This window comes from Podarcis erhardii (assembly GCF_964252035.2).
Source record: "Podarcis erhardii genome assembly, chromosome: 13".
Taxonomy (NCBI): domain Eukaryota; kingdom Metazoa; phylum Chordata; class Lepidosauria; order Squamata; family Lacertidae; genus Podarcis; species Podarcis erhardii.
The window spans coordinates 9,857,040-9,883,413 of NC_138502.1; the positions used below are offsets into that span (position 1 = coordinate 9,857,040).

Below are 26,374 nucleotides of genomic sequence, written 5' to 3' on the forward strand. Positions count from 1 at the left end.
CACATTTATTATCTAATTTTTATTATGTACGTACATAACCAGAAGCTTTTATCCCCCAAAGGAATGAAAATCATGTTCTTACACATATTCATCGGCAAGTGTTTCCTTTGGCTTTTCCGTGAAGTCTATTTCAGTGAAGACTGGTAAGAAGAACTGTGAAGTGATTCCACCAATAACAAAGTGCCCCGGCTGATAATACTGGTGTTGGACGTGGAAGAGGTCAATCACACAATGCAAAGCAGAATTTATAAAAAATAGAGGGAACAGCATGAGTAGGGTCCAGAAGGGTAAACTTAACATCTTGAGATGTGGTGGTTCTCCTCTTAAAAATAAAGTACCTGTTACAGTCTAAAATACTTATCATCACCCAATGTCATCACCTTCTGTCCTGTTGCCCTCCAGCAGCTCTAATCTATGTTTATAAATAAATGGTAGAATAGCTGTCATTGGCACTGGGGTGTTTTTTTAATAAACATTCTGCTGTTTCTCTGTGGCATATGGGCTTCAAAATACCACATGGATATTGCTAGAGAAAGACTGAATTGCTGTGTGTTAGGATAATAACATGGTACACAGCCCCCGGGGGGTTGCTTGGTCTGTGGCACCATGTGCAGCAGAAGCATTGAACAAAATATGTTTTTCCCCCTTGAAAATATCTTATCTGTTTCATTGCAGTTTGGGCAGAGCACCTGGTTTCAGGAAGATCTGAATAGGTGTGAAAATAATAGTGGATTAGCCAGGCCATGGGGAAAATGGAAAGGCTGGTGTTCTATTATGCTCCAGAGAAGGGAATGTTCTAAAGTTTAGAAAATGCCTTGCATGAAAAAGTGGTCAGGTCCAGCATCTTGACTAACAAAGGAAGGAAGAAATAGTTCACTGAGAACTTGGCCAGTGTTAACATATGGTTTTGTGTTTTTTTGCAAGTATGATGTCCATTCGCATTGAGCCCTTCCTTGCTTACTTTCAGGCTGCCAGAAAAGGCCCTCTGTCGGGGGGCCCACTAGGGGGCGCATCAGAAGATGGCTGACAATAACATCTCTCCGACCCACACGATAATTTGATAATTTGTAGGCTATGATGGGAGTAATTAGCCTCCCTACCCACCCCCCAGGATGGTGGGGGGGGGACTGCCTTGTCTGCTGTGCCCTATACCACCCCCAAATTTGTGGGGAGGGGGGCACTAGGCACAAAGCCCTCCTGTGGGATTCTGGTGCTCCTGGATGCTGTCCCTGATCCGCGTCATTAGCTGCAAGAACTTCAAAAGAAACAATTTGGATGAAGGAATGCACATATTTCAAGGAAGGAGGGGGAGTAAAGACTGCTAACAGAAGAGATCTCTGATAAAACAAGACAAGATTAAATCATGAGAAGATACGCCAAGACACGGTATGGCAAATGACTGATGGGGGAGGGGGGAAAAGTTCCTTTCTTTCCTTATGTGATTAAACAAGAATCCCCTCCCCTCACGAGTCAGAAATGTCGTTTTAAGGACTGAAGCTGTGGATTTAAGGCTGTGTGGAGATAAACTTTCGAACCAAAGCATGTTTTAAGAAGAGCGTGGAATGTATAAGAGCTTTGGAATGACGCAGTTAAAAATGCCGTCGCCATATTGGGAAGTTCTGTCGGAGGACTTGAGTCTGGGAGGAGTAATAGAGAAATAGAGCTGTTTTTATATTATGGGTGAAACTCCTCAGAGGGACTTAAGAGCGATAGTTTTGCGAGATTAATGATGGAAAGAGCGATGTTATCTATAAAGGCGATGATATATGGAAACCATCTCGATTTGAGGATTGGAAGAACGGAAAAATTCACACAGGATTACTATTGGTGTTTATCGGCTTAAGGAGACTATCAGAACAGATCATAAAGAAAAAAGAGAAAATATATGAACAAGATGTGATGTGGAAACAGCAAGATAAGACTGGATCGAATTATGAACTCTGTTTGGACTGATTTGGATTGATTTGGACATTAACGCAGTAGCAAGAAGATGATCAGATTCCCCCTTTAGATCTTGAAATATGGGTCCCCCCAACAACAATTCAAAATTCGGCTTTGTAATTCGGAATTTATGTGATGTGATTTAATTTGATTTGATTGGCCAGTTAATAAAAAAATATTTAAAAAAAGAAAAGAAAAGGCCCTCTGTCTGTTTTCTGATACTGTAAACAGAACCAGGCACACTGATTGCAGTAATAACCTTTATTGCTCAATAATCAAGGAGTCAGCACATGGCACATCTGTCAGATAACCTTGTCAGTTGCAGAAGCTAAAGTTCTGTCCTCTCTCCCACTCATTTATACCTCTGCCCTTGCATTTTTTTCACTGTGAATCAGCTTTCTTAATGGTTCTAGCCTTTTCTCATCCCTTCTTATCTAGCGCTGGGAGTGGAGCAGGGGAAGGAGCTGAATCAGGACTGTATTGCAGAGCAGAAGACACAACCCCTGCTCCTTCTCTCTCAGCACCTGCTGCTACCTCAAGCCTCTCCCCTTCACCCTCACTCTTTGCTGGTGATTCCTCTTTGTCCCATCAGTCTAATCCTGGTTCAAAGTCCCCTTCACCCTCAGGTGCAGCCTGTCTGCCACCACTCTTCCTCATCCAGCCAGACCATGACGCTCACTGTGTGCACTATCAGGACTTACATCAGAGGATGCCTGGGTTCAGGATAAGGCCTCTTTCTTGCCTACATGGGGGATTAGGTTTTCAGATCAAAGTGATCAGTGGGGGCAGCAGGTATAAAGGGGATATTTATTAAAACACCGAACGAAAACCCAGGTCAGGGCTGTGTTTCTTAAATAAAATGAAAATGTGATACAGGGACAGTCCCAGAGCAGCTAAGAGTAAAGTGTGTGGCATGATAGAGGCAATGGCGGACTTCTGGGTTAGCGCCATCGGCGAATGGTGGAGTTCCTCCGACCGGAGGAACGGGCTCCGTGGAAACTGGGTCTTCCTGCCGCGGCGAAGGCAAGGGCCCGCTAGAAATCCCAGGCGGAGAAGCCTGGGAACGTGGGGTTATGCAGAGCACCAAGAGCGCTTCCCCTACTCGTTGGGAAACCCCTTTTTGGGCCTCTGGAGTGGAATTGGGTGAGCAGCGTGGTGCAGCAAACCGATTGCTACTTTCACGGAGGAAAGCTGCACAGCCATTTCCGGAGAGCGCTGATTTTTTCCTGATGACAATTGGACTCTGAACAAGCACCCGTGAGTAATAACGGAATATTTGACTAAGAAAATTTGTGAATTAGGCAACGAAGCGGAAAGGTCTAAACAGGAAGTCCGCCTTCCGCTTTTTGTAAATAGACTGAAGCAAAGATCGTACAAGCTAAATAGCCTGGAAAAATGATTCTAAGATTGAAATTTCCTGCACCTATAACTATCAAAACCGTCTTGACAGCAGGAGAAAAGGGGGGGGGGGGACTTTGACCGTCTAATCCTGCAGAGAAAGAGTAAAGGAATATAAGTTTCCATCGTCCCAAACCTGGGGACGGGACGTCAGGACAGAAATTGTTGGAGATGTCCATCAATTGAACACGGAACATTTTTGACAAATAGAAACAAAAGAGAAACAAATTAACTTCAATGCTGCTTTCTGCTTTGCTGTATTGTAATGAAACAAAGTATTTGAAAATCGAAAGTAAATTTCCCTTTGTTGGATACATTTTAAAGATGGACGTTAAATAGAAACTGTGTCCCCTAGAGGGAGCTTGTCAGTTTGTTTGCTGCAGTTCACAGGGAGACATAACAGCTATGAAAATCAGCGTGGGACCAGATACTTGACCTTGAACAGAAATGAGCAGGGAGGAAGTTTTACCCTCTGCCCTTGGCAAAGTAAATGCTATGCTGCAGCAGTTGCATGAGAAAATGAACTTGATGAATGAAAAGTAGGATTTTATGACTGCTGTAGCCAGTAAATATAAACTGACAGGAAACGAAGACAAAGAAATCTCACAACAACCAATTCAGGAAACTGGCTCAATAAGGCAAGTCCAAGGGCAGATGAAGATGGAAAAGGCCGCGATTGCACCTCAAAAGATACAAAGGGAGAGATCCAAAGTCTTGCATGACCAAAAGCTGCAACATTGGAAGATTGAATTTGGAGAGTGTCTGCAAGTCTCTGGAGTTAAGGAAGTTCTTAGCTCTGGTGGGACTGTGAAACAAGTTGATAATTATTTCTGGAACAACTATCTTTTGGATTACAAAATTAACATAGGGGAGTGGGATTGTGGGGAATGGAATAACCTGATAGACAGGGAACTGCCATCGGAGTGTCAGGTGGTGCAGGGGCTCAAGGAGGCTAGGAGACCCTCGGATGCGGAGGAAGGAACCAGCAGGGGGAGAGAGAGAGTTCAAGGAGAAACTCAGTCGGAAGGATGGCTCCAAGAGATTTCCAGTGAAAACAGCAGGGAGGTCTCAGGACCTCCTCTGGGTACACCCACTCCTCGCAGGAAACTGTCATGCCGAGAATCCCGACGGAGAGTTTCCGTTAAGGAACTCTTATGTTGGCACAAATTCTGGAAACGCCCACTGACAGATTCTGCCAGCGATTGAGGGAGTCATGCTTTGAGGGCTCCCGTAAAGGCAGAGCTTTGAGACCTATGCCAAGCTCTGAGGGATTCAGCTTTTACGCACAAGCAGCTCATTATCCCATCACAGCAATCTGTCAGTCCCTGAACGCCGCTTGTGCGCAGGAGAGGCATCATGAGTAACCCAACCGAAGCCGGAGGGGCAGGTGGAGCTGGAGCGGGTACAAGTCTGGAGGAAAGATACAGAGCGTTGGAACACCAGCTAGCACTGCAAACGGCGCGGCTTGAGGAGAGGCGGGCTCAGGATGCAAAGGGGAAAAACCACCCCCATCGCAAGGAAGGTACCAGGGTTGGTGCAAAAGTTTGGGGGTGACCCAAGAAATTACCAAGCCTTTAAGACAGAGATGCAGTATGCCCTCAATCCGCAGTTTGATGACTTTGCCGATGAGGAATCGAGAGTGGCTTTTGTGATTGGGCATCTCGAGGGGGGGGCCAGAGACTGGGTGAGGCCCCTGATGGCAGCGAATAAGGACGCCTTAAAAGACTTGAGAAAGTTTTTCCTCGCAATGGACTTGATGTTTTCCAGCGAGATTGAACAGGGCGTGGTGCGCAGACAGTTGATGGCGTGTAAACAGGGGAATCAGTCCGTCCGAGAGTATTGGACACAGTTTACCATGTTGATACATAAATTGGGGTGGGACCTGTCTGCGGAACCGATACAAATGCTGTTTGAAGAAGGGCTATCCCCAGCGGTAAAAGACGAACTTTCCCGCGCGCCCCGTCCGGAGTCCATGGATCAGCTGACCAAATCTGCGCTTTCGATTGGAGCGCGCCAAGAAGCAAGGGCTCTGGAGAAGCGGGAAGGGAGAGGAGAGCGTTGGAGCGATTTCCGCATTCCTGAGATGCCGGAGCAACCTTCCCCGCCCGTAGAACCGATGGAGATTGGGGCAGCGCGCGCGCGCAGAATTTCAAATGCCAACGAAGGGCGGAAGAAGGAGGGGAAAGGCGCCAAAAACTGTTTCCTCTTCCAACAGCCAGGACATTTTGCCAGAGTCTGCCCTCAAAGGAAGGGATGGCAAGGGATGGCGGGAGCTGTTGGGAGTGAGGAGGAGGGGGTTAAGGAGCAGGTAAAAGCCAACGCCTGGCTGCCAGCATCAGGGCACAGCAGCCAGGCCAAGGAGCAGTGAACGTGCCCAAGCCTGAACCCCCAAGAGCAGCTCTAGTCATAGAGGTGTTGCTAGAGCTACCCAATGGACATCCCCTAATGATAAAAGCTCTATTAGACTCAGGCAGCTCCTGTAATTTCATGAGTAAGGAGTTTGCAGCTGAACACCAGATACAGACGCTCCCTTTAAGTAACCCTTTGCAGGTGACAACGATTGATGGGAGGGAACTGCTGGGAGGAGAAGTGAACCAACAGACTGTTCCCATGATAATGAAGGTGGCAAGGCACACGGAAGTGATTGCGTTTCATGTGGCCACCCTGGGAGGAGCGCCCATCATATTGGGAAAGAGCTGGCTGGCGCTGCATGACCCGCTAGTGGGATGGCACCAGCGGATAGTCTCTTTTGGGTCAGCTCATTGCCTAGAACACTGCAAGGGAAGGGAAACTCAGGGGGGAGCCATGGCCACTCTGGCAGGGATGGAGGTGGAAAAAAAGGGAGAAATACCACAACAATACACCGACCTGGGTAACGTCTTCAGCGAGAGAGAAGCAGATAGACTGCCCCTGCACAGACCCTTTGACTGTCAAATTAACCTACTCCCAGGAGCCCAGCTGCCAGTGGGCAAACTGTACGCCATGTCCGACAGGGAGATGCAGGAGTTAAGGGAGTTCATTGACAAGCACCTGAAACAAGGTTTCATCAGGGAGTCACGAGCGGTGGGGGGTAGCCCAGTTTTCTTTGTGGACCAAAAAGACACGGATAAACCCAGGCTAGTAGTGGATTTTAGGGCTGTAAATGCAGTGTCAGAACCAGTGGCTTTCCCCATGCCCAGAATTGATGACATTTTGACCCGGGTGAGGAAGGGAAAGATTTTTACCAAGCTGGACCTGAGGGGGGCATATAACCTGATACGGATGAGAAAAGGAGATGAATGGAAAACTACCATGTTCACCCCCTTGGGGGCCTTTGAGTATCTCGTTATGCCTTTCGGTCTAAAGGGGGGCTCAGCCTGCTTCCAATCCTTCATGAATCACGTCCTGGGACCTTTACTTTACAAGAACTGTGTGGCATTCTTAGATGACGTATTGGTGTACTCAGAGAATGAGGAGCAGCATGTGCGAGATGTCAGGGAGGTACTAAGCAGGCTGCAAGCAAACCAGCTGTGGGTAAAACTGGAGAAGTGTCAGTTTCATACCAGAGAGGTGGAATTCCTGGGGTACCGTTTGTCAGACAAGGGATTGGCCATGGATCCCAGCAAGGTCCAAGCGGTACTGGAATGGAAGACACCCAGAACCAGGAAAGACGTGCAGAGGTTCCTGGGGTTTGGAAACTTCTATCGGAAGTTAATCAAGAACTTTGCCCACTTAACGGCTCCCATCACTGATTGTCTCAGTAGTAAGAAGAAATTCGCCTGGACGGAAGAGGCGCAGCAAGCGTTTGAAAGGCTAAAGAAAGCGTTCGCGTCGGAAGAACAGCTTTTGCACGTGGATCTTCAGAAACCGATGAGAGTAGAAACGGACGCATCTGATCAAGCGGTAGGGGCGGTGCTTCTCCAGCCGGGAAAAGATGCGTCGGACTGGAGACCGTGTGCCTTCTTCTCGCGGAAATTGAATAAATCCAAGAGGAACTACACCGTGTACGACTGGGAACTGCTCGCCATTCACGAAGCTTTTCGGCGGTGGTGACACCTGCTGATTGGAGCACAACACAAGGTCCAAGTGTGCACGGACCACAAAAATCTAGAATATTGGAGAACGGCCTGAGTACTGAACCAGAGACAAGTGAGATGGGCACAGGAGTTCTCCAAATTCCATTTTGAAATTTGTTACGTACCGGGCCCGGAGAACGTCAGGGCAGACGCTCTCTCTCGAAAACCAGAGTATTTAGAGGGGGAGGGAGCGCCCGAGGAAAGGCATATCATATCCGAGGACCACTGGGTGTGTGGGGCAGCATTGGTGGGGCAAAGAGAACTGGTAGAGGGAACCGAGAACGATGAATACGCCCAAGATAAGCTCAGAGGGCTCGGGAGCTGGAGAGAACACAGGGGGGGTTGAGGAAAGGAACGGGGCATTGTATTACAAGGGGGCACTGTACATACCAGAAGGGGAACTGAGGGGTAGAGTGCTCAAACAATTGCACGACAGCCCCACCGCGGGGCACTTTGGGCAACACAAAACCATGTGGTTGGTTACCAGGCAGTTCTGGTGGCCAAAGGTGAGGGAAGATGTACGTGAGTATGTAAGGGGGTGCGACCGCTGCCAGCGGGCAAAAGGGGAGAGGCTGGCACGGGCGGGGTTACTGGAACCATTACCCACACCAGAACGGCCATGGGAGGCAGTATCCATAGATTTTATGACGGATCTGCCGAAATCCAAAGGGAAAACAGCAGTCATGGTAGTGGTAGACCTATTAACCAAAATGTGCCACTTTATAGCCTGCTCACATCCGGTCACGGCGGAAGAAACCGCCAGGTTGTTTGTAAAACACATTTTTAGGTTGCATGGCGCCCCCTTGAGGGTGGTCTCAGACCGAGGGAAACAATTTACTTCCAGGTTCTGGAGGAAGCTCATGAGCTTACTGCACGTAGAGGTAAATTTTTCGACCGCCAGACATCCAGAAACTAATGGGCAGGCGGAAAGGGCAAACGGTATTCTACAACAATACCTGAGGTGTTATGTGAATGACAGAGAGAATGATTGGGTAGAAAAATTGGCTCTGGCCGAGTTTGCCTACAATAACGCGGAGAATGTGTCCACGGGAATGAGTCCATTTTTGGCTAATTATGGGTGCCATCCTAGGGCATTTCCAGGGGAAGGAGGGGAAAGATGGAGCGTACTGGCAGCGGAACACTTTGTAGAAGAAATGGAAGCAATACATCGTCAGCTCCAAATGAATTTGGATAGGGCCAAGGAAGAATACAAGAAACAGGCAGACAGGAGCAGAAGGGAAGGAGAGACCATAAGGGTGGGGGACTGGGTGTGGTTGTCGACACAAGGGTTGCCATTCAAGGGCGGGTGTAAGAAATTGAGGCCCAAACGATTGGGACCCTTTGAGGTCATACAACAGGTTAATCCGGTGGCCTTCAAACTCAGGTTGCCAAACAACATGAAACTGCACCCAGTATTCCATAGATCATTACTGTCACCATACCGAGAGGGTCGGGAGTTTGTGGGACGTGAGGGTGAGGTTCCCCCGGTACCGTCAGTAGAAGAGAGGGAACGCAGCAGTCACGTGGCAGAAATAGTCGATTCCAGGTGGAAGGGTAAACAGGTGGAGAATTTAGTGGCATGGGAAGGGGAACCGGAGTCAAAGAACACATGGGTACCGGCAGAAGCGGTCAATGATGAGGTTTTAGTAGAAACGTTTCATCGCAGGTTCCCAAGGAAACCTCAGCCCGTGACACGGTTCTGGAAAGAACACTTCGGCACCACCGAAGAGGAAGAGGAGTTCGAAGGGTTCCCAGAATCAGGGCCGGAAGAGGGAGAAGAATCCGATGAGGAAGAGTACTCGGGGAGAAGGGACAGTAGTCGGTGGGGGGCGGTTTTTGAGTCATCCAAAGATGAGGAGGATTCTTTCAGGGGTTTTCCATCCTCACCACCCATAGAAGAGGGGGAGAGGGGGTGTGAGGGGGGCCCTGGAGGGGAGGTGGATGTCAGGGAACTGCCATCGGAGTGTCAGGTGGTGCAGGGGCTCAAGGAGGCTAGGAGACCCTCGGATGCGGAGGAAGGAACCAGCAGGGGGAGAGAGAGAGTTCAAGGAGAAACTCAGTCGGAAGGATGGCTCCAAGAGACTTCCAGTGAAAACAGCGGGGAGGTCTCAGGACCTCCTCTGGGTACACCCACTCCTCACAGGAAACTGTCACGCCGAGAATCCCGACGGAGAGTTTCCGTTAAGGAACTCTTATGTTGGCACAAATTCCGGAAACGCCCACTGACAGATTCTGCCAGCGATTGAGGGAGTCATGCTTTGAGGGCTCCCGTAAAGGCAGAGCTTTGAGACCTATGCCAAGCTCTGAGGGATTCAGCTTTTACGCACAAGCAGCTCATTATCCCATCACACTGATGAAAGAAAATGGAGACTATTACTGCATGGAATTGCCCAGAGACCCACTCCCCAAGGAGAAAGGGAAGAAATTACGAAAGAATCTGTCAGAGTCACCCGTGGTCCCAGCTCACAAGAGACCAAAGTCCACTCCAGCTTATGTACAAAAGCTTTTATTGAAGAACATCAGTAGCTTTACATCCGAGGTCCGTGACCCTACGTCTGTTACCCTTAGACCGCTGAAGTCCCCTCTGAGTCACTCCCGCCTCGACACCAGTTTAAGAGGCTTGTACTGGTCCACCTCTTTCTCTCTTTCCTTTTCCGCAGGGTCTTTCTGCCCCCCTGTGTTCTCTCCCTTCGGGACTCTCCAGAGGCTGAATCCTCTGCCGCCGCCTCCCCCCTCCTTCGGGCTTTGGGACCAGGCTCCTCCCCGGGACTCTCTTCATTTCCGCGCGCCTCCCATTTTGAACTTGGCGCGCTTACGTTGCTCCTGACCTTCCTTTCGACAGTTACACTCCCCTCAATACTACTTTCCTCCCCTTCCGGCAGGACGTTTTGCCCTGATCTCCTTCCCCTCTCTGCTTCCTGTTCTGCTCCTTCTGACACACTGGTCACTCCTCCCCCCTCACTCCGTTCCAGCGGAGCAGCCGGTCTCGCTCTCCAACTCCCACTGGGGGTTCCCCCTTCGTTTCCCTGCTCCTGACTGCTTCCCCCTCTAGCTCCCCTTGGCTTGACCAGAGGGGCTCCCTTTTGGGAGTCCTCCGATTCACTGGACGGACTCATGGACAATCTTGGGTCATTGTCATCCTCTTCCTCGTCAGTCTGGAATCCTTCCCCCTCACTCTGCGTCTCTCTCCCTGAACCCCTGACATCCATCCCCCCCTCGAAGCCCCCCCTTCCCCCCTCCCGGCCCTCGGAGGCAGGTCGTGGGAGCCGCAGCTCCTCGGAGGTAGATGCAGGATACAGTTCGTTTGCTTCAATGTCCTCTGCTAGCAGCTCGGTGTATGTGTGTTCGAATGCGGGTTCTTCACCCAAGGTGTTCTCGGCTCCCTCTTCCATTGCTACTTCGTCTGGTGCTGCCTGCCAAGGCCCCGTCAGCCATTTCTTGCGCCAGTCGTCCTCTGGTTGCTCGTCCCACCAGTAAGAGGGTTCTGTGTCTACCCCCGAACACGATCCCCTGGGCGGGCTTGATTCTGGCGTTCTCTCCTCGGCGGAAGAAAAGCCCCTGAAAGTACTGTCTGAAAGTGTGGGCGTAAAGAGCCAGTCATCAAAATACTCGGCTGGCATGGGTCTATGCGGGAAAAGTGCATGGAACTCGTCTTTCAGAAGAGGTTCGTCTAAAGCGTAGTCCGGCACCCAAATATTGGCACTGGCCGGGGTACCCTCTCTGGCTAGAAAGTATTCTACTCCCTCTACCCCCCATCTCGAGTCCAGGATCTCAGTGACCTCGTTGAGTGGTTCGGCCCTGGGCGCCCCCTCCCTCTCGGGTGACTGAGTGCGTGCGTGCGGTACTGTTTCAGACTCCTGAAACCTGTGCGGGGTCTTGTAGGGAGTGAGCACCGACCTATGAAAGACCGGGTGCACTCTGGAACCTTCGGGGAGGGCCAGTCGAAAAGCTACAGGGTTAATCCTAGCCTCCACCTGGTATGGCCCTAGCTGCCTGTGTCCCAGCTTCTTCTTAGCCAACGACCTGGCTGGCATCGCTTGGGCCGCTAACCATACCCAGTCCCCCACCTGGATGTCCTCTCCCACTCTCCTATTCTTGTCCGCCTGCACCTTATATGCTTGTTTGGCTAGCTCCAAATGTCTCCGCAGCTCCTCGTGCACCTCTTGCAGCTCTGCTGCGAACTGGTCGGCTTCTTGCGTCACCCCCTCTCCCGGTGTTACGAACCCCGGGAAGGTTCTGGGATGACGACCATTGTTCGCGAAGAACGGCGTCACCCCCGTCGACGCGTGCTTCGTGTTGTTGTAGGCAAACTCCGCCATCGGCAGGTAGTCCACCCACGCCGCCGGGCGCTGATTGGCGTAACATCTCAGGTACTGCTGCATGATCGCGTTGACTCTCTCTGCTTGGCCGTTGGTCTGCGGATGCCTTGCCGACGTTAGGTTGATCTTGACATGCAGGATACCTAGAAGCTTCCTCCAAAAAGTAGAAACAAATTGGCGCCCCCTGTCGGACAGGATGGATTGTGGCAGCCCATGCACCTTGAACACGTGATCGATGAAGAGTTTGGCGGTCTGTTCCGCCGTCGCCACCTTCGCGCAAGGAATGAAGTGCACCATCTTGGTGAACAGGTCCACCACCACCAGCACCGCCGTCTTGCCTCTGGAGCTGGGCAGGTCAGTGACGAAGTCCAGCGCCACCCTCTCCCACGGTTGCTGTGGCGTCTCCAGCGGTTCCAGTAACCCCGCTGGCTTCTGGTGCACTGGCTTGGACCTCTGACAAGTGTCACACCTGGCGACGTAATCCACTATCTCTCCCCGCATCTGGGGCCACCAAAAGTCCCTGGCCACCAGTTCTATTGTCTTCTCCTTGCCGAAGTGTCCCGCACTGGGGGCATCGTGCAACTGCTGCAGAACCCTCGCGCAGAGCTCTTCGCCCGGTACGTAGAGGGCCCCTTTGTGAGTTAACAGCCCGTCGCGTAATTGGAACTCATCTTCTCTCTGCGAACCCCTGCGCAGCGCCTCCATCTTGGATTGTGCAAATCGATCTACTTGCAACGCACGTCGCACCGCGTCCAGGTCGACTGCGATGGTAGCGCACGTCCACGCCTGCGGTGCGAAAATGTGCTTGGCTGACACTGGCGCTGCTTCCTCGAGATATTGCGGTTTCCTGGAGAGCGCGTCAGCTATAACGTTGGATTCTCCCGGGATGTATTCTATCCTGAAGTCGAAATCCGCGAAGAATTCAGCCCAGCGCATGTGTCTTTGGCTCTGGAGCTTCGCCGTGCGCCAATACTCTAAGTTCTTGTGATCTGTGCGGACCTGCACTGTGTGCTTGGCACCTATGAGGAAGTGTCGCCACGCTTTGAAGGCAGCGTGGATGGCCAACAGCTCTCTGTCCCATATGGTGTAGTTTTGCTCCGCCTTGCTGAGCTTTCGGGAGTAAAAGGCACAGGGTCTCCAATTTCCTTGGGAATCTTCTTGCAGGAGCACGGCTCCCACCGCTCTGTCTGAGGCGTCGGTCTCTACTCGCATGGGTCTGCCCGGATTCACGTGCATCAGCTGCTCCTCGGAAGCGAAGAGGCTTTTAAGCTTCCTAAAAGAGCGCTCCGCCTGTTCCGTCCAAGCGAACTTCTTCTTTTTGGAACTGAGGGTGTCCGTGATTGCTGCTGTCTCCTTTGCAAAACCCCTGATGAATTTGCGGTAGAAATTGGCGAACCCGACAAATCTCTGGACCTCCTTCCGATTGCGTGGGCTCTTCCAGTCTAACACGGCGCGGACCTTGACGCTGTCCATGGCCAGCCCCTTGTCAGACAGCTTGTAGCCGAGGAAATCCACCTCCGTCACATCAAACTGGCATTTCTCCAACTTGGCGTAGAGCCTGTGTTCTCGCAGTCTCTGCAGGACCTCCTTCACGTCTCTTTCATGAGCCTCCTGCGATTCCGAAAAGATCAGGATGTCGTCGAGGAAACACACACACTTCTTGTAGAGGAGCTCCGCCAGCACGTGATGCATAAAGGCTTGGAAGACGTGAGATCCATTTTGGAGACCAAACGGCATAACTCTGTATTCATACGTGCCCAGAGGCGTGAACATGGCCGTCTTCCACTCATCGCCCTCCCGGATACGGATGAGATTATACGCTCCACGCAGATCCAACTTGGTGAAGATCTTCCCCTTCCGCACGGTTGCTAGGAGGTCATCAATCTTGGGCATGGGAAAGGCCTTGGGCTTGGTCATGGAATTTATGGCCCTGAAATCCACAATGAGTCTTTTCTGGGGCGTGTCTTTCTTCTTTACAAAAAACACAGGACTGCCCCCCACTGCTTTGGACTCCCGGATGAATCCACGCTTCAAATTATGCTCTATGAACTCCCTGAGTTCTTGCATCTCGTCCTCAGACATGGAATACAGCTTCGCAGTCGGCAGCTGCGCCCCCGGCAACAGGTCGATCGCGCAATCGTAAGGTCTGTGGGGCGGCAGCCGGTCAGCTTCCTTCTCGCAGAAAACCTCCAGGAAACTCTCGTACTTGCGAGGAACTGCCTGCGCCATGCCAAGTTGCAGCTGCTGCTCCGCCCCTTCCTCCTGGCTGGACTGGATACAATGTTGAGCACAGTACGATGAGCAAAAGGTGATCTGCCGTTGGTACCACGCTATCGCAGGACTGTGTCTCTCCAGCCAACTCATGCCTAGTACTATAGGCGTGTCCGACAGGCGGGTGACATTGAAGCTGATGACTTCTCTATGATGTCCAATCCGCATCTCCATGGGAGGCGTCTGTTGCACAACTTGTCCTCCCAGCAATTTCCTGCCATCAACCGTGACTACGTTTAGAGGCGTTGTCGCGGGCAGAAGCGCTATGCGATGCTGCTTGACGAAATGCACCCCCACAAAGTCCGCGTTGCTCCCAGAATCGATCGTGATGGGGACTTCCAGGGTGGTTCCGTTCGGCAACTGGAGTGTTGCAGTGAGCTGCACCGTTGGCTTGGGTGGTAAAGGGTCTGTACGTTGCAAAGGCACTGGGGACTGCTCTACAGATTCGCCTGGCTGAGCCCCAGCAGCTCTGCTTCCAGCCAGGCACTGTCGTTTCCCTGAGGCTGCTCCTCTTGCATCACTTCTGCTGCCACTGTTGCTAAGGCTGCAGTGTGCTTCTGGGGCCTCTGGGGACACTCTTTCGCCATGTGTAGTGCACTGTCACAGATGTTACATTTCCTGTTCCCTCTAGGAGGCTTCGCCTTTACTGCACCGGATGCTGGAACTCTGGCTGTTGCTTGAGCCTTAGCACCACCAATTTCCATCGGTTCCTCCCCCTGCCGCGCCAGAGGCGAGGGATGTGCCTGGCTGAAGTCTCTGGGGAGAAAAGGAGGCGTCCTTGCCGGTGCACGCGCCTGGCGTCCCTCCTCATTGTGCCAAGGACGTTCTTCGTGCCGTACCCCTATTGCAAGAGCCCTCTGCACGACGTCCTCCAGGGTCTGAGGTCTGTCTCCCCTGGCAAGTTCATCTTTTATGGGGCCGCTGAGACCCTCCCAGAACAAATCTCTCACTGGTTTGCAGTCCTTCTCCCAGCCTAATGCAGTCAGTAAGGCGAAAAATCGCGAATGATACTGACGCACAGTGGCTCTCCCTTGCCGCAACCCGTGCATTTCCCTGCGTGCAAGATCAAGATCCACGGTAGACTGGAAACAAGCGTCCATCGCTTTAATAAATTCATCAGAATCGCGGCGGGCAGGGCCGTCTTCGCGCCACAAATTGCGCAACCAAGCTCTTGCCTCCCCATGCAAATGAGACACAATAAACCCCACTTTCTCCTCTTCATCTTTAAAGTCATTACGAAGCAAATGCAGTGCATACAAGACGTCTGCTCTGAAACTTGGGTAGTGCTTTAGGTTCCCATCGAAGTGGGTGACTAGACTGCCCCCCCGCCTTCCAAGTCCAATCCCCTCTGATCTGGACCCTGGGAACCCTTCCTTGCTTGCACGCTCCCACCTTATTTGCAGGTCCTGGCAGCGCTTCTCCGCTTCATCACTCTTCTTCTGAGATGCAATGACTGCAGCGGTGAGTTCTGTAACTGCGCTTCGCAGTGTTGTCAGCTGTTCCTCCGCACTCATCGCTGCCACCGGTCGTGAGCTTTGCAAAAAAAAATTTTGCGTTCTTGGAGAGGGGACTTGCTGTCAGAGTCACCCGTGGTCCCAGCTCACAAGAGACCAAAGTCCACTCCAGCTTATGTACAAAAGCTTTTATTGAAGAACATCAGTAGCTTTACATCCGAGGTCCATGACCCTACGTCTGTTACCCTTAGACCGCTGAAGTCCCCTCTGAGTCACTCCCGCCTCGACACCAGTTTAAGAGGCTTGTACTGGTCCACCTCTTTCTCTCTTTCCTTTTCCGCAGGGTCTTTCTGCCCCCCTGTGTTCTCTCCCTTCGGGACTCTCCAGAGGCTGAATCCTCTGCCGCCGCCTCCCCCCTCCTTCGGGCTTTGGGACCAGGCTCCTCCCCGGGACTCTCTTCATTTCCGCGCGCCTCCCATTTTGAACTTGGCGCGCTTACGTTGCTCCTGACCTTCCTTTCGACAGTTACACTCCCCTCAATACTACTTTCCTCCCCTTCCGGCAGGACGTTTTGCCCTGATCTCCTTCCCCTCTCTGCTTCCTGTTCTGCTCCTTCTGACACACTGGTCACTCCTCCCCCCTCACTCCATTCCAGCGGAGCAGCCGGTCTCGCTCTCCAACTCCCACTGGGGGTTCCCCCTTCGTTTCCCTGCTCCTGACTGCTTCCCCCTCTAGCTCCCCTTGGCTTGACCAGAGGGGCTCCCTTTTGGGAGTCCTCCGATTCACTGGACGGACTCATGGACAATCTTGGGTCATTGTCATCCTCTTTCTCGTCAGTCTGGAATCCTTCCCCCTCACTCTGCGTCTCTCTCCCTGAACCCCTGACAGAATCAAACAAGGGACAAGGAAGTGTGTAAACACAAACAGGAACAAGAGGGGGCATAGAAGAGACCTGAGAGCCTTGGACATTAGAACACCAGATTGATGGACAGGATGTAATGGGTAGAAAGGACTGACATAACCCGAAACCAGGAAGAAGGGACGTTGGATAAAATTAGAAGAGAATTTCTTTTTATATATCTTTTTATTTTTGGAATTAATGTAATACTAATGAAATATCAGAATTTGCTGGAAAGGAACTAATTGGATTTGAAGGTAAGATAAGGTTAAAGAAATTAACGGTAAATTGAGACAGAGTGTTAAGATAAATTATTTAAATAAAAATTGAGAAGTATGGGAAGAATTTGCTGAAATAATGAATAAATTAGAATACAAAAAGGGAGGTGTGAGGAGGTCCAAGAGGATGTTAATGAGAGGATGTAATTTGAATTTGTATTTTTTTTCTGTTATCTATGTTTTTTTATTCTTTTTTTTCTATTTTGTTGTTATTTTTTTTTGTATGTTTATATTTTTTCTTGTATTTTTGAAAATCTGAATAAATATTTTTCTTTTTTTTTTTAAGATAGAGGCAATGGCACACCCACTCTTTAAGAGAACCTTTTTGAACGCAGAAGCTATGAGCCATAAACTATGACCCAGTGACAGGGGTGCTAAATGGGGGGTGGGGCTACCCATGAAAAATTTCAAGGAAGGGGCAGGGCTCCCTCAACATTTCATGGCGACCATTGTGGCGCAAACCAAAGGGCATGCTAGCATCACCCCACTTTGCCATAATTGAGGGGACCCGGGCATGTCAGCATGCTGTGACTCGTGCAGAAGCCATGGGGCATCTGCATGACATGTTAACACATCCCACAGTGTGTGTAAGTGACTTCAGGACACCCCATGGCATGTACGCATGGCCTGCTGACATCACACTGCCCAGGAATCCCCGATCACAGGGGCAAGGCAGTGTGCATGTCCATTGACAAATAACCCCTTTGCGGGCAAGATCTTGAAATGGTGGTGAAAGTCCTTTTCAGTCAAGGGGCAGGCCCCCTCAATGTAAACAGAGCCTTTGACAGGGATAAAAGACACAATAACAACCAAAAAATATTTCACCTGTCCGGTGCCATGCATGTAGGACATAAACAGGATCACTTGCAATACACTTGAAATTATGGAATTTGCACACCATATGAGAGAACAGCAGGGGACACGGGTGGCGCTGTGGGTTAAACCACAGAGCCTAGGACTGGCCGATCAGAAGGTCGGCAGTTTGTATTCCCATGATGGGGTGAGCTCCCGTTGCTCATTCCCTGCTCCTGCCAACCTAGCAGTTCGAAAGCACATCAAAGTGCAAGTAGATACATCTGGCCGGAAGGTAAACGGCATTTACATGCTTCTCTGGTTCGCCAGAAGCAGCTTAGTCATGCTGGCCACATGACCTGGAAGCTGTATGCCACCTCCCTCAGCCAATAAAGCGAGATGAGCGCCACAACCCCAGAGTTGGTCATGACTGGACCTAATGGTCAGGGGTCCCTTTACCTTTACCTTTTATGAGAGAACAGAACTACCAGCACAAGCATTGCAAAGCTTGACAGTTGCTTTCACAAGACAGAATTAGAACTCAAAATGATCATAAGACATTGGAGAACTGGGCCCAAGTTACAAAATGAATTTCAATAAGGACAAACATAAGGTTCTGCACTTAGGCAGGAAGAACCAGATCCCCAAGTATAAGATGGAGGAAACCTGGCAGTACATGGGCAAAGGATCTATGGGTCTTGGTGGACCACAAGTTTAACATGTTGAATGGGCTGTGTATGTTTAGCCATCATATGTTTAATATCTTTATAGTAAGTTTGTATAATTGCCATCTTCAGATATCTCAAGGGCTGTCACAAGGAAGATGGAGCAAGCTTCTTTTCTGTTGCTCTGAAGGGTAGGACCCAAACCAATGGATTCAAGTTACAAGAAAGGAGATTCCGCGACTAAATATCAGGAAGAACTTTCTGTCAGGAAAGGCTGATAGACAGTGGAAGGGACTTCCTCAGGCAGTAGTGGGCTCTTCTACATTGGAGGTTTTAAAGCAGAGGTTGGATGGCCATCTGTCACAGGTGCTTTAGCTGAGATTCCTGCATTCAGAGGTTGGGAGTGGATGACCTTCAGGGACTCTTCCATCTCTACTATCACTTAAATGTAAATGTAAAGGGACCCCTGACCATTAGGTCCAGTCATGGCCAACTCTGGGCTTGCGGCACTCATCTCGCTTTATTGGCCGAGGGAGCCGGCGTACAGCTTCCGGGTCATGTGACCAGCATGTCTAAGCTGCTTCTGGTGAACCAGAGCAGTGCACAGAAATGCCGTTTATCTTCCCTCCAGAGTGGTACAATTTATCTACTTGCACTTTGACGTGCTTTTGAACTGCTAGGTTGGCAGGAGCAGGGACCAAACAACAGGAGCTCACCCTGTCACAGGGATTCAAACCGCCGACCTTCTGATCTGCAAGTCCTAAGCTCTGTGGTTTAACCCACAGCGCCACCCGCATCCCTTCTACTATCACATGTTCTATATTAGTTCCAGTTACAGATAGGTAGCCGTGTTGGTCTGCCATAGTCAAAACAAAACAAATTCCTTCCAGTAGCAAGAACTGACTTAGTTGGTCTTTAAGGTGCTACTGGAAGGAATATGTTCTATATTAATTAATCAAAATAAATCAAGTAGAACAATACAATAAAAATATTAGGTGTAGAAATACAAATAGAAATACACAAAACCAATATATTTGAAAGAGATTTAAATTAGATAAGTAGAGTACTTAAGAACATTTTGAAGGCCAATTTGCATGTTGTACCATGGAAAGAGAATCCTTTGTGTCTCTATTTCCTGTGTTCTGTACATGATAAAATCCCGCCAAACTGCACAGAATATTTCATGACATTCACAGACTTTGGAAACACATTTTTTATGAGCAAATTTGTCAACTAATGCTAAAGAACATATATTTTTATACTGGAGCAGGTTGCAAGTACTGTAAGGTTTTCCATATTTTGACAGCTGAAGTTCTGACAGTAAGCAACATCTATATCAAGAGATGAGTCCCTCAGGTCGGAAGGCGTCCATCATGCTACTGAGGAAGAGTGGAGGACAATTACAAGTAGATTAAGAGCTGATGAAGTGGCTGGGCCAAAGCTGAAAGATCACTCAGTTGTGGATATGCCTGGAAGCGAAAGGAAAGTCCAGTGCTGTAAAGAAAAATATTACATAGGAACCTGGAATTTAAGAACCATGAACCTGGGTAAGTTCGATGTGGTCAAAAGTGAGATGGCAAGAATAAATATTGACATCCTGGGCATCAGTGAACTAAAATGGACAGGAATGGGTGAATTCAGTTCGGAAAGGAATGGGTGAATTCAGTCAGCAAAAACAAGACCTGGAACTGATTGTGGCTCAGATCATCATCTTCTTATAGCAAAAATCAAGCTTAAACTGAAGAAAGTAGGAAAAATCACTGGGCCGGTAAGATACAATCTAAATCAAATCCCTTATGAATACACAGTGGAAGTGAGGAACAGGTTTAAGGATTTAGAATTGGTGGACAGAGTGCCTGAAGAACTATGGATGGAGGCTCACAACATTATACAGGAGGCAGCAACGAAAACCATCCCAATGAAAGGAAATGCAAGAAAGCAAAGTAGCTGTCCAACGAGGCCTTACAAATAGCAGGGGAGAGAAGGCAAGTAAAATGCGAGGGAGAAAGTGAAAGATACAGGAAATTAAATGCAGATTTCCAAAAAATAGCAAGGAGAGACAAGAAGGCCTTCTTAAACGAGCAATGCAAAGAAATAGAGGAAAACAACAGAATAGGAAGAACCAGAGATCTCTTCAAGAAAATTGGAGATATGAAAGGAACATTTTGTACAAAGATTTCCATAATAAAAGACAAAAGTGGAAAGGACCTAACAGAAGCAGAAGACATCAAGAAGAGATGGCAAGAATACGCAGAGGAACTATTCCAGAAAGATATGGCTGTCTTGTACACCCCAGGTAGTGTGGTTGCTGACCTTGAGCCAGACATCCTGGAGAGTGAAGTCAAATGGGCCTTAGAAAGCACTGCTAATAACAAGGCCAGTGGAAGTGACGGTATTCCAGCTGAACTATTTAAAATTTTAATAGATGATGCTGTTAAGGTGCTACACTCAATATGCCAGCAAGTTTGGAAAACTCAGCAGTGGCCAGAGGATTGGAGAAAATCAGTCTACATCCCAAAGAAGGGCAGTGCCAAAGAATGCTCCAACTACTGCACAATTGCACTCAATTCACACACTAGCAAGGTTATGCTTAAAATTCTACAAGGAAGGCTCAAGCAGTATGTGGACCGAGAACTCCCAGAAGTGCACGCTGCATTTCGAAGGGGCAGAGGAACCAGAGACCAAATTGCAAACATGCACTGGGTTATGGAGAAAGCTAGAGAGTTCCAGAAAGACATCTACTTCTGCTTCATTAACTATGCAAAAACCTTTGACTGTGTCGACCACAGCAAACTATGGCAAGTTCTTAAAGAAATGGGAGTGCCTGATCACCTCATCTGTCTCCTGAGAAATCTCTATCTCGGACAAGAAGCTACAGTTAGAACTGGATATGGAACAACTTATTGGTTCAAAATTGGGTAAGGAGTACAACAAAGCTGTATATTCTCTCCCTGCTTAATTAACTTATACGAAGAATTCATCATGCGAAAGGCTGGGCTGGTTGAATCCCTAGCTGGAATTAAGATTGCTGAAAGAAATATCCACAACCTCAGATATGCAGATGACACAACCTAGATGGCAGAAAGTGAGGAGGAATTATAGAACCTTTTAATGAGGGTGAAGGAGGAGAGCGCAAAATATGGTCTGAAGCTCAACATCAAAAAAATGAAGATCATGACCACTGGTCCCATCACCTCCTGGCAAATAGAAGGGGAAGAAATGGAGGCAGTGTGAGATTTTACTTTCTTGGGCTCCATGATCACTGCAGATGGTGACAGCAGCCACGAAATTAAAAGACCCCTGCTTCTTGGGAGAAAAGCAATGACAAACCTAGACAGCATCTTAAAAAGTAGAGACATCACCTTGCCAACACAGGTCCGTATAGTAAAAGCTATGGTTTTCCAAGTAGTGATGTATGAAAGTGAGAGTTGGACCATAAAGCAGGCTGATCGCCGAAGAATTGATGCTTTTGAATTATGGTGCTGGAGGAGACTCTTGAGAGTCCAATGGACTGCAAGAAGATCAACCCTATCCATTCTTAAGGATATCAGCCCTGAGTGCTCACTTGAAGGACAGATCGTGGATGAGGATCCAATATTTTGGCCACCTCATGAGAAGAGAAGACTCCCTGGGAAAGACCCTGATGTTGGGAAAGATGGAGGGCACAAGGAGAAGGGGACGACATAGGACGGGATGGTTGGACAGTGTTGTCGGAGCTACCAGAATGAGTTTGACCAAACTGCGGGAGACAGTGGAAGGCAGCAGTGCTTGGCGTGCTCTGGTCCACGGGGTAACAAAGAGTCGGACACGACTAAACAGCAGCAACAACAATATCAAGAGAACCTGAAAGCTGAAGCCTTTCCAAACATACAAACCTTAAAACATGTTAAAGGTTATCCACTATAATGATTTTAATAGTTAGATTGTTACTTATTTCTCTTTTTTAGCTGCTCTTTTGAGTTGAGTTCAGGCTTGAAAACAATGATATAACATTTTGGGGAGAAGATACAACCCAAGATTCCAGCACTGGAGGCCAAGATGGAGAAGATCTCCACAGCCACTATGGACTTACCTTTGGTGCTTAAGTAGGATGGAACAAAAGAAAGCCACACACTGCAAAATACCAACATGCTGAAAGTGATAAATTTGGCTTCATTAAAAGCGTCCGGGAGCTTCCGAGCAAAGAAAGCCACAATGAAGCTGACAAGAGCCAGCAACCCCATGGAACCAAGAACATAGTAGAACATGTTGGCTGAGCCTTCATTGCATTCCACTATGACTTCTTCACGCAGAGAGTGCATGTCCAGATCTGGAAAAGGAGGGTCAGTACAGAGCCATACTATACAAGTACTTGCCTGGATAGAAGCACAACCAAGAACAATAGAGGTGGAAAATCTTGTCCCCACCCATTTCCTCATCTTGGATCCTGGTTTGGTGGCCATGAAAGCCAGAACCACAGTGAGGGTTTTAGCCAAAACACAAGAAACAGCCACTGAGAAGATAATACCAAAGGCAGTTTGTCGTAGATTGCAGGTCAGTAACTGGGGACGCCCAATGAATAGCAAGGAGCAGAGGAAACAGAGCAGGAGGGAAATGAGCAGGGTGTAGGTGAGATTCCGGTTGTTGGCTTTGACAATGGGAGTGTTTTGATGCTGGATGAAGATTCCAAACACCAATGCTGTAGTTGCAGAAAAAGCCAGAGCCAAAAGAGCCAAACTGATGCCTAAAGGTGCTTCATAAGATAGGAAGTTTTCTTTCTTGCTGATGCACTGGTTTCTCTCTTGGTTAGGATACCGATCTTCTTGGCACTGGAAGCAATCATCCATATCTTGAAGTATAAAGAAATCAGGATTATAGTTATAGCATTTTCAGTCTCACTGAGGTACAAATATTTATGGTATGGGATCAGGAAACTTTGAATTTCACTGTACTATAATTCAACATAATTCACAGTATACATGATACAAAACATTATCTTTTTCAGGAGATTGTTAGAGTGTTAACATGTTTTGTCTTTATGGTAAGCTATTTTTGGAAGATTGTTTCCAGTGGATAATTAAATCAGAATTAAATCTAAATGATAAGCTCCATAAATGTATGTTTGTGTTTACACGTGCATAGAATTGGAATTTGGGAATTGGAATTGTGTTTACAGGGGAGAAATCCCTAGTTCATCAATAAGAACTTTCAAAGCTATCTGAATGGAGAAATAATAATTAAACATTAATGTTTCACAGCTTACCAGTAGAAATGGTTGTAAATTAGGAAGTTTCATTTACCAATATTCAGAGTATTTCCCATCCCAGAAAGGAAGCTTAATGTCAACAGAAGACTAAAGGTGCTGATATAATCCAGTTAACACACCTAGGAATATGGTCAAAAAAATACTATTGAATTGAAAATTCTAGAATTTTGGTGATCAAGTAAGTTTTCAGGTGTGGAGGTAAGCAGAAGATATGCTGGTTAGCAATTTATAAGATTGTTTATGATAAAACACTTTTACAGTGGTACCTTGGTTTAAGAACAGTAAATATATTTCACAAAGAATAAATGGTATTGGGGAAAGATGTAGGCAGTTGGTTCATTCTTCTCTTAGTTTTCTTAGTTGCATCTTTGACTGAGAGCGAGGGAGTTTGGTGACTTCAAGCAGACATTGTCTGGAGGGGTTTTTGAGGACGGGCAAGATTTGGATTATTAGCTTATGCTCAGCTATGAAGGAGCTTTGAAAACAAAAAGGACTAAACCCTCTCTTGGGCTCAAGGGACAGAAGAACATTCATATATATATATATATATATATATATATATATATATATATATATATAAAATAATACTTGATTTTCAACTGTTGACAACCAGACAAGTAACCTTTCTCTTCAGGTCTTGGGTAAGGCGGCTTATTCATATAGATACATGAATGGATAATACTTGTTCAACGGTTGAAAACCAGACAAGTAAAGGTTTATCTTCAAATATTTTGTAAGGCGTCTATTTGTTCATAAATAGCTAACAAAAAACATGTTCTCAGTATAGTTGATATACTATAGCATACAGTCCCCTACCTGTCTGGTTTGAAATCTTCCCTTCTGGACATGGAGTACAATCATAGCAGCAAAATGGTTCCCCCTCTTTCCTTTGTCTGCTGTAACCTGGATGGCAGTGGTCATTACACAAGGCAAGGGGCACCACCTGCCCATAAAACAGAAGATATTGCATGTATTCTATTCTATTTGTGTCTGTTCTTTGCCTTTTCATCAATAGGCTGCTGCATTGAAATAAGGCACAGAGAGGGTTTTTTAAAAAAAATTAATTAATTAATAAGTGCCACTAACTTTACAATGGTTGTGACTATCACCAATATTTGTGCATATCCAACCCAACAAAGATAATAGAATTATAGAGTTGTAGGGGACTCTGAGGATCATGTATTCCAACCCCTCACAATGCAGGAATATACAGCTGTCCTATAAAGGGATCAAACCTGTGACCTTGGCATTATCAGCACCTTGCTCTAACCAGCTGAGCCACTCACCCAGTAAATGGTTCAGGCAAAGACAATGTGAATATCTACTGATATATGTTTTCTTTTAAAATACATTTATACAGATGAGAAGTGGCAATTTGGTTCCTTTAAAGAAATGAATCACAGAAATGAAACAAAAGATTCCTACGAAGCACAATTTTGCATTGCATGCTTTCTCTGCTTGTTGCATGTGGATGTTCTCATTATTTTCATTATTGGATTATTATTTCACAATCCACCTTAAGAAAAATGAAATCTCAAACATGGCAACAGCAGAAATACAGTGTGTAGGCAGAGGTGTATCGGAGCCAAAGAACACACCAAAAATTAATTATAATTTTATTAATTTATAATTCCCTGACACCTAAAAAGTTTTTCCACAGAATGACTACAAAGGTTCTAACCTTTTGCTGCTAGCCACACTACACCAACACCCCTAACACTGGTCAACCAATCTTGGTTCAACTAAATAGTCTAGGCATTTCAAATGGTGTTTCAGGGAAGAGCTGCAGGGTTTTAAACCCGAAAAGCCAAGATCCCTACAGTGACATGTAAAAAACCCATCCCTAACATACAAAGAATCAATGCAGCTGAAAGTAACTTATTCAGCAGGGTGTACATGATTATGAAACAAATCTGGTTAATGTCTACCTGTAGACCTCAGAAGCTGCAATTGGGTCCTACCTGGTTAAAACTCTGGTGCCATGTAATGATCTTCTCATCAATGGAGAAATCACTGCCCAGTGGTGATTGGGGATCCACTTTCCCAACTTTCACTCTTAAGAAGGACTTATTTGGGAAAGTCACCCAGTTGATAATATCAAATCCACCTTCGAGCTCATGTTTCTCATTAAAAAAGACAGTGTCCCCAGCACTGTTGTTAAACAAGATATTCCTCAGGAAAGGTTGAAGCTTCAGTGGAGGAAAGAGAATGGTTAATTTTGTAGAAAATGAGCACATAGCACAAAGCTTCTGTTTTCTCATGCTGGGATCAATTCATACTATTTGTTGAAGCTCCCCTTGAGTTTTAAGGGGAGACATACCTGCCCAGGTTCCATTATAGAAACTAATTTTGTTTTTCATAATTAAGAAGCATTTTGTACCTAGAGGTAGGAGCTGCCTTCATTCAATGTAAGTAAAAAATTTTACTTTTACAAATTTGCCTGCTTTATTCTGAGCAACAGGTAGAAACTGAGGAAAGATCAGCAGAACACAAATAAACAGAGATAAAATATGTAACTTGATAATTCCTAGCTTCACAGCCTCCTTGCCATCCTTTTTCTCAGACACATGTTGGATACGAGGTTTAAATTTTAATTTACAGATTTAATCCTCAATCCATATCCATTCACCTAAGTTCAACATTTCCATTCACTCTTTTTACATAGACTTTTTTAAAACAGAAGCTTTTGAACTTCTTATTGAATGTCACCAAACCAATGCAAGTGTGTATTCCTTGACAAACTATGTTAGACAAAGGATGTTAGGCAAAGGATAAGGCACCATGGAAGTTTTGTACATCCAGATCTTTGTGGTATGGTTCCCATGAGAAATCCCAGTCGGCGGTCATAACCCACATTTTGTTTATGGGACTCATACTCATCTCTCTACCTATCAATAGCAGCCATTGCAAACCTGTCATGGTGTTTTTGTCTGCGTTGACAACAAATACATTGACGTTTGTTTTGCTTAGGGACTCAGCCATATTCTGACATTTCTCTATCAACCCATTATCACCAAAACCACTGTGATTTACCACTCTCTCAGTGACAGCTACACAT

General features: G+C 47.4%; 1 long non-coding RNA gene across 1 annotated transcript; it reads right to left on the bottom strand.

Moving 5' to 3' along the window:
- Positions 1-167: 167 nt before the first annotated feature.
- On the bottom strand, positions 168-25,382 carry LOC309326664. The gene is made up of 3 exons (XR_014150344.1): positions 25,278-25,382; positions 24,133-24,259; positions 168-198 (listed from the first exon to the last, which is right to left on the bottom strand). It is a non-coding gene; the product is annotated as an uncharacterized lncRNA (long non-coding RNA).
- Positions 25,383-26,374: the final 992 nt, after the last annotated feature.